Source organism: Aegilops tauschii, chromosome 2 (genome assembly GCF_002575655.3).
Source record: "Aegilops tauschii subsp. strangulata cultivar AL8/78 chromosome 2, Aet v6.0, whole genome shotgun sequence".
NCBI classification, from domain to species: Eukaryota; Viridiplantae; Streptophyta; class Magnoliopsida; order Poales; family Poaceae; genus Aegilops; species Aegilops tauschii.
In genome coordinates this window covers 384545658-384553747 of record NC_053036.3, presented here as the reverse complement: position 1 = coordinate 384553747, position 8090 = coordinate 384545658, and the positions used below count along the sequence as shown (strand labels likewise).

The 8090-nt window shown below is 42.9% G+C and overlaps 1 long non-coding RNA gene across 1 annotated transcript; it reads left to right on the top strand.

The window, feature by feature from the left end:
- Positions 1 to 5391: 5391 nt before the first annotated feature.
- Positions 5392 to 7753, top strand: LOC141041695 (uncharacterized). Its single transcript, XR_012202794.1, has 5 exons — positions 5392 to 6106; positions 6200 to 6943; positions 7028 to 7094; positions 7201 to 7300; positions 7454 to 7753. It is a non-coding gene; the product is annotated as an uncharacterized lncRNA (long non-coding RNA).
- Positions 7754 to 8090: the final 337 nt, after the last annotated feature.

The following is an 8090-nucleotide window of genomic DNA, read 5'->3' as shown; positions in this document are numbered from 1 at the left end:
GATAAGGTGAAAGTTCAGCGCACTCTGGATGCCCTGAAGCGACCACCACCGTCTCCGCCGCAAAGCAACTATGATCGCATTATTGAAAGGTCATATAAGGAAGCGTCCCGGTTGGGAAGTACTTGCAGTGATCAAAGGTTAGCAGAACGAAGAAGTGGGAAAAAAATTCCCCAGCTCGGAGAACAAGCGAACCAATCGTGCCCCCCGCTCAAGGTGTCTAGCGATATCGTCACTAATCATCCGGGGATGTTGCCCGGTACCAATCCTGGAGATTACCTGCCCGACGATGCATATTTTGATACAATGGAGGTGGACAAATTCAAATACCGGCACGAGAAGCCTCTCGTCAAACCTGGTCATATGCCTTTGCTTGAGGACAAGCAAAGATTTAAGTGTGGGGGAACTTGACAAGCACATTTCTTATACATAATTTTGGCATACAAATATACCATTTGTTGAGTTCTGACCACCAATTCTTGTTTTAAATATAGAATAATTGAATGAAAATCATATAAAAGGATTGTTGACTAGTCACTTGTTTATTTTGCAGAAAAGTGCGACAAGGCACAAAATCCTTCTACTACAAATGATCAAGTGATGGAGTCAAGGACCCGAGCGAGAAGAAAAGAAGTTACCAGGGGCAAAAGCTAAAGAAGAGAAGGGATCTTCTTGCGAAGAAAGAAGAAAGCAGGAGGGTCAATGTGAAAATGTCCAGATCAGCCGTGAGGGGATCAAAATCCCTAGCACGCCTCCATTCCCCATCGGGCCTGGCAAAACCTCTCCTTCCCCCGTCTCCTTCTCCACCACCGGCCGCCGCCGCGGCCAGGCCGGCGTGGTGGTGCGCCTTCCAGCCATCCACCGTGCCCTCTCTACCAGCCGCCGCATCACCACCTCCAACACCACCGCGCCGCTGCCACAACACCACCACATCCAACGCCTCCCTCCAGCCCGCGCGACCCTGCCTCGCCCTGCTTCTTCCTCCCCTCGACCTCCTGCTGCTACTACTCCCTCTCTCCATCGCCTTGCTGCTGCTCTGAATCTCCCTCACCTGCTGCTGCGCCTTCTCTCTTCCTCCCCTACCGCTGCTGCTCATCTCTCCGCTCCTCCTCCTAATCTTCTTCCCCATCCCTACTGCTGCTTCTTCTTCCCTTCTCCCGCTTCTCCTCTTCTCCAAGCCCCGCTGCTGCTCCCTTCTTCTTGCGCCCCTGCTACTCTTCCTTCTCCTCTCTCCATCCCCACGTTGCCGCTGCTTCTTCTTGCGACTTCCTGCTCCCTTCGCCTACCTTGCTGCTCCCTGCCTCTTCTCTGAACCTTTTGCTGCTGCTTATCTCTCTCTCTGAATTTTCTGTAATTGGAGATGTGTAGTACTTGTAAGGTTCAGATTTTGTAAGTGTTTGCAACCAACTAGTTTGTTCAGTTCGTACTTGTTAAATATCATGTCATAAATTCTATGTTCTGAATAGTGGATTTCTTGTTGCTTTGGGAACTAACTAATATGTACTCCCTCCATTCCAAAATAGATGACCCAACTTTGTAAAGTTGAGTCATCTATTTTGGAACGGAGGGAGTAATATTTTGTTGCTTTGGTAATTAGTGTTCTGTCAGCATATATGTGTGTTCACTCTGTGTATTTCTTCTCGCTGTACTAGTTAATTTTTACCAGTAATTTTTAGTTGTTAAATACTGTCGTGTTGATCTGTGGGTACTAATCTTGTGGCTTGTAAGATTTCGTTTCTGTTGTCACTTGTGTAACCTGAACCGTGGTGTAGTATCCTGTTCGCATATGTGTGGTTTTGTGTGTTCTGTAGTCCCTGTATTAGCTATGTACCTGTGATATATAAATGTGTGTGTGTGTTTGATTTGAAACAATTATATTTTGTCATATATTCTCGCTTCTTCCCTCTGTTTATGTTTGATAGTGATGTGTCCTTGTCTTGTAGCTTTAATTGATATTGACTCCTGTTTGTGTTAGTATTGTAGATTCTCAAGTAATACAAAAATACTAAAAAGACAGAGTAAAAATAATCTTCATCTCCCTTTGCTTCTTTGTCATTTTCTTTGTTGATGATCCTTGTTGGTGCTAGGTTTATTTTCTGTTTTCATCATTCAATTCGGTCACCTAGCTTTAGTCGAACGTAGTTGCCGTCGCCTAGTCCCTGTGGAGAACACGACACTCGCAGTTTGTAGTTACGATTGATAATTTTGGCGCCGTTGCCGGGGACTAGCGTCTAGCGATTTTGTTTGGCTATAGACTAGGTTTTTCTTGTTTTTCCCTTTGTGCTATATATATGTGATATATCTCTAACCCCTAACCCTTGTTCATGTTATTTTCTCTATCTTTGCTTGGTCATTCTGCAGGTTATTGCATCTTCTCAGATATGGCTTACTATTCAGATCATCATGCTTATGCGAGCAACACTACAAACAGCACAGAAAGTATTCAAGAACTGATAAGTAAGATTTCCCATTGATTAGATGATTTAGCTCGGCAGCGAGAAGTAGTTTTTGAGGATAGGCCTAGCTCTTATGATCCTTATTCTAGAGGTCATCCTTATGTTGCTCCTACATGCCATATTTGTGGATTTCAGGGCCATTCACCCGCTGAATGTCAGTGTGGTTACTCTCACCCTCCCGATTGTTATGGCATGAGCTTCGCCCCACACCCTAGCTCATACCAAAACAATTACTCATATGGGTGGCCTGAAAACCAGAATATGTCATATAGGAGCAACAACCCTGAGATCTCATCGTTTGCCTCTAGTTATCCAATGCAGGGATTTAGGTATGAAGAGGAGAGCAACAATTATGCTCCACAACAATTTTATTCTGCTCCTATTCATATACCTCAGCACCAGGAGATGTTGCCAATGGAGTTAAATGGTCCTCCATTTGGTCAACCAGCAACTGCTGAGCAATCTCATGTGCAAGTGCCCACACAAGATGAGTTCGATGACATAGACAAGCTCACACTTTTGAGTCTCGAGTTCACTTGGAGTGCCAAGGATGATCCTATTAGGAAGGTGATACTTGAGGAAATGAAGAAGATTGAGAGTGGAAAGGAGCTAGTGGAAGAAGTAAGGAAGATTGAGAAGAACATCAACGCTGGCAGTACTATCTCTTCCCTCCTTGAGTTGAGTGTTGCTGGGATATCCCTTGACGTGTGTGAGGTTTCAACACCGTCACATTCAGCTGAGCAAGATAGCGAGAGTCCAGAGGAAGAGACACTTCAGATCCAAGAAGAAATATTTGAAGACAAGGAACAAGATGATCCAGAGCTGCAATTCCCAAGTGATCAAGATGAAGACAAAAGATCTAGTACTCTTGAAGAAGTAAAAGAAGCTGCTGTAGAGGAACTTGAAGAACCAGAAATTCATTTGCCCATCGTCATACAAGAGCGTGACATAGCAGGTTTATCCAATCCTCTCAATGACATGTAACCTTGTAATCTCTTTGATACTACCTTGCATTGCACGATATCATCACTTAAGCTAGACTTGAAAAACTGTTTGCTTGGACATGATCATACATACCCTGTTATTGGCATTTCTCTCATTTATGATGACACTTATTCTCCTCATGCTAGACCTATGCTTAATGATAAATATCATCCTTGTGCTAGCATTGAGCTTACTGATTTCTACCATCCTAAACATGTGCTTTATAGGTATGCTTATGTAATTGGGTACTCTATTGATGATTTAGAGGGCATTACTCCTGTCACTCGTATTGTCTCTTTGGTTGAGTGCCTTTTCAGGTTTTTGCTTGTGCACGAATCAATACATGCTGACCAGGTTCGAGGTGACATTCCTTGGGACCCTGGTGGACTCAGAGCATGGGGATGAGGAGAAGCAAGGGGGCACACACGAAGAAGAGTGAAGCTGGAGCATCCATGAGGAAGCAAAGGAGAAGAGCAGCAGCTTAGAGAGTGATCAAGCGAGTGCTACTTCATAGTGCCCGGTGAGCTGTTTCATGATCCATTCCGAGTATATCATCCATTGATACATGCTGAAATCAAATGTTATTTGGGTTGCTTATTAAGCCATTTCTTAAATGTTGCCCCACTGAATTTTATTTGACATATGGTGCTTGATGAGAATATGTGAACTGATTGTTGAATGCCATGTAAACTAGTGATCTACATATTGCGTGCTTTGCTGAAATTAGTGAGAACTATTAGTTTTGAGTGCTCAAATCCCTAGTACACTAGAAAACTTATTCATTTTCTGCTTTTACCTTGATACACCTAGATCATTAAGTGTCAGATGCTGAGTTTGTGCCTATTGTGTTCCCAGTCAGAGCAATAACTTACCACTATGGATTAGCATGCTATGTTCCCTGGATCGGTAGTATGTGAACCAGACATGGATGAGTGATGATTCTTGTTTTTGTTAATTTGGAAAGTAAAAAAAAGGAAATCTTATAATGAATAAGTCTGGTCTACCTACAGTAGCATGTCATGTTCCCTGGATCAGTGGCATGTGAAATCTGGTAGCTTGGACAGTAATAAATAAATAAAAATGTAATTGTCAGACCAGGTGTATACCATGTTCTCGGGATCGGTGGTATGTTCCTTTGGGGAGACAAACTAAAAAAAACTAATAATTGGTCGAGTCAGGTGTATACCAAGTTCTCGGGATCGGTGGTATGTTCCTTTGGTGAGACTGATAAAATATTATCATTACTTCCTTCAAATTTAATAAGTGGTTCAACCACAATGTTATATTTCTGCAAATAAGTGATTTAATTCAAGTTCCTTTTGTTCTCAGGATCATGCTCTCTTTAGGAACCTTTTGGCACAGTCAGCATTTGAACTTGCTAATCTTCGTTTATCATTGCAAAAGTTTAAAATGGTCGAGTTTACTAGTGTCCCAATGATATGTAGCACTCTTAACCATTAATTTTCACTAGCCAAGTCCAAAGCATGCACTGTTTAGAGATCTACTTCACTTGACATTCTCTAGTCAGTTCACTGTTCATGTTCTTGCTCATATGCCTTTGCTTGAGGACAAGCAAAGATTTAAGTGTGGGGGAACTTGATAAGCACATTTCTTATACATAATTTTGGCATACAAATATACCATTTGTTGAGTTCTGACCACCAATTCTTGTTTTAAATATGGAATAATTGAATGAAAATCATATAAAAGGATTGTTGACTAGTCACTTGTTTATTTTGCAGAAAAGTGCGACAAGGCACAAAATCCTTCTACTACAAATGATCAAGTGATGGAGTCAAGGACCCGAGCGAGAAGAAAAGAAGTTACCAGGGGCAAAAACTAAAGAAGAGAAGGGATCTTCTTGTGAATAAAGACGAAAGCAGGAGGGTCAATGTGAAAATGTCCAGATCAGCCGTGAGGGGATCAAAATCCCTAGCACCCTCCATTCCCCATCGGGCCTGGCAACACCTCTCCTTCCCCCGTCTCCTTCTCCACCACCGGCCGCCGCCGCGGCCAGGCCGGCGTGGCGGTGCGCCTTCCAGCCATCCACCGTGCCCTCTCTACCAGCCGCCGCATCACCACCTCCAACACCACCGCGCCGCTGCCACAGCACCAACCACATCCAACGCCTCCCTCCAGCCCGCGCGACCCTGCCTCGCCCTGCTTCTTCTTCCCCTCGACCTCCTGCTACTACTACTCCCTCTCTCCATCGCCTTGCTGCTGCTCTGAATCTCCCTCACCTGCTGCTGCGCCTTCTCTCTTCCTCCCCTACCGCTGCTGCTCATCTCTCCGCTCCTCCTCCTAATCTTCTTCCCCATCCCTACTGCTTCTTCTTCTTCCCTTGTCCCGCTTCTCCTCTTATCCAAGCCCCACTGCTGCTCCCTTCTTCTTGCGCCCCTGCTACTCCTCCTCCTCCTCTCTCCATCCCCACGTTACCGCTGCTTATTCTTGCGACTTCCTGCTCCCTTCGCCTTCCTTGCTGCTCCCTGCCTCTTCTCTGAACCTTTTGCTGCTGCTTATCTCTCTCTCTGAATTTTCTGTAATTGGAGATGTGTAGTACTTGTAAGGTTCAGATTCTGATAAGTGTTTGCAACCAACTAGTTTGTTCAGTTCGTACTTGTTAAATATCATGTCATAAATTCTATGTTCTGAATAGTGGATTTCTTGTTGCTTTGGGAACTAACTAATATGTACTCCCTCCGTTCCAAAATAGATGACTCAACTTTATACTAACTTTGTACTAAAGTTAGTATAAAGTTGAGTCATCTATTTTGGAACGGAGGGAGTAATATTTTGTTGCTTTGGTAATTAGTGTTCTGTCAGCATATACGTGTGTTCACTCTGTATTTCTTCTCGCTGTACTAGTTAATTTCTACTAGTAATTTTTAGTTGTTAAATACTGTCGTGTTGATCTGTGGGTACTAATCTTGTGGCTTGTAAGATTTCGTTTCTGTTGTCACTTGTGTAACCTGAACCGTGGTGTAGTATCCTGTTCGCATATGTGTGGTTTTGTGTGTTCTGTAGTCCCTGTATTAGCTATGTACCTGTGATATATAAATGTGTGTGTGTGTTTGATTTGAAACAATTATATTTTGTCATATATTCTCGCTTCTTCCCTCTGTTTATGTTTGATAGTGATGTGTCCTTGTCTTGTAGCTTTAATTGATATTGACTCCTGTTTGTGTTAGTATTGTAGATTCTCAAGTAATACAAAAATACTAAAAAGACAGATTAAAAATAATCTTCATCTCCCTTTGCTTCTTTGTCATTTTCTTTGTTGATGATCCTTGTTGGTGTTAGGTTTATTTTCTGTTTTCATCATTCAATTGGGTCACCTAGCTTTAGTCGAACGTAGTTAGCCGTTGCCTAGTCCTTGTGAAGAACACGACACTCGCAGTTTGGGCGTAAAACCCCACTATACTTACAATTGATCAGTTATGCATGCGTGCGCAGCTTTCACTTTTTTACCCCGAGGAGTATGTGGCCATGACTACAATGCTCGAGAAGTAAGTTCAATCGATCATTATCGCACCATATCGGCAACTTTGTTCACTTCCTGATATCAAGTAATTGTATTCTTTGTCTGGCAGGGTTTGGAAAAAGTTCACCGCACAAGCTCCGGGACTGCCGGGGGAGCTGCGATTTACACACCCATAAGTAAGTACTACTAGCTAGTTTCGCGCATCTCCCATTCTAGCTAGTTTCATCAATACCATTTAGCATGCTTGCTTTTCAGTTTGATTGACCTCTATTTCTTGTAAAGTGGTTGTGGCAGGAACCCAGGAATAATTACTGTGGATACTACGTTTGCGAGTTCATACGCCACACGACATGTGAGCGGGCTACTCTAAAAACAATATGAAGTGCGTAAGCAATAATATTCACAATTTTATTTTATTACCATCATTTGTGTTGAGTTTCATTCATATATATATATATATATATATATATATATATATATATATATATATATATATATGTATGTATGTATGTATTGACCCCCTTCTTTAAATTAGATGTTTCAGATGTGGGATGAACTCTTACCATAAGATCGCATACGAGCAATTCAAGAGGAATTGGCGGGATTCTTTCTTGACCACGTCATCAATAAAGACAGAGAGTACCATGTGGAACTTTAGTTCAGATGTTAGGGGATTGTAAGAGATCTTATATTGTATATATATAGCCAGTAGTGTCGGATAGATATACGAGAACTTGTTGTTCGACCAATCTCTCAGAGAAGGAGGGGTTGATCACTTCTCTCTGTATATGTTCATGACGATCTTCTGAATTTAATGGTTTCCTTCATTTGCTTACTAGCTAGCGTGTTGAGTCCGCTCTATACGTATAGTACGTAGCGTCGACTAAGCACGGAGATAAGAGACGACACTTCTCTCTATTAGCTAGCTAACACAATATATGTAACCCTTACATTAACCCTACAAAACCCCCAAACCCTCACCCCCTTTCAAAAAAAGAACCCCAGCCCCTGAACTGCTGACGTGTGGATGCCTTTTAGTCCCGGTTGGTGCTACCAACCGGGACAAAAGGCCCTCCTGCCTGGGCAAGCCGCAGCGGCCACGTGGAGCCCCATCTGTCCCGGTTCGTATAAGAACCGGGACTAAAAGTATTGGGCTTTAGTACCGACCCTTT